This window comes from Colobus angolensis, unplaced genomic scaffold (genome assembly GCF_000951035.1).
Source record: "Colobus angolensis palliatus isolate OR3802 unplaced genomic scaffold, Cang.pa_1.0 Scaffold31, whole genome shotgun sequence".
In the NCBI taxonomy this organism is placed as follows: domain Eukaryota; kingdom Metazoa; phylum Chordata; class Mammalia; order Primates; family Cercopithecidae; genus Colobus; species Colobus angolensis.
In genome coordinates this window covers 3339676-3340034 of record NW_012116377.1, presented here as the reverse complement: position 1 = coordinate 3340034, position 359 = coordinate 3339676, and positions in this window count along the sequence as shown.

Sequence of the window (359 nt, the reverse complement as noted above, 5' to 3'; positions counted from 1 at the left end):
TCTCGCCCATCTCTCGCCCATCTGCGTTCTGCATTGGTTCTGCGGCCCTGTCCCTTTTGTGTGTGTCTGCCCTGTGTTTCCCCGTCGTCTCCGTGTGGATCTCGGTTTTTGTCTCGCCCTCTCGCTCTCTCGTGCGTCTGGGTTTAATCGTGTGCTTCTCTCAATCTCTCTGTCCCTCCCTTTGCCCCCTACACTAGTGTTCTCGTCAACAGATCTCCGGAGGTGGTGCAGGAACGACCCCGCGCCGGCGCCCCATCCTGCGGCCAGTGTCTCCGCGCCCTGGCTCGCGTCCCCACCGTCCCCGCCCCAGATTTCCGGAGGAGCAGTCGGGCGGGGTCCCGCGGGGCCAGCTGCCGTCA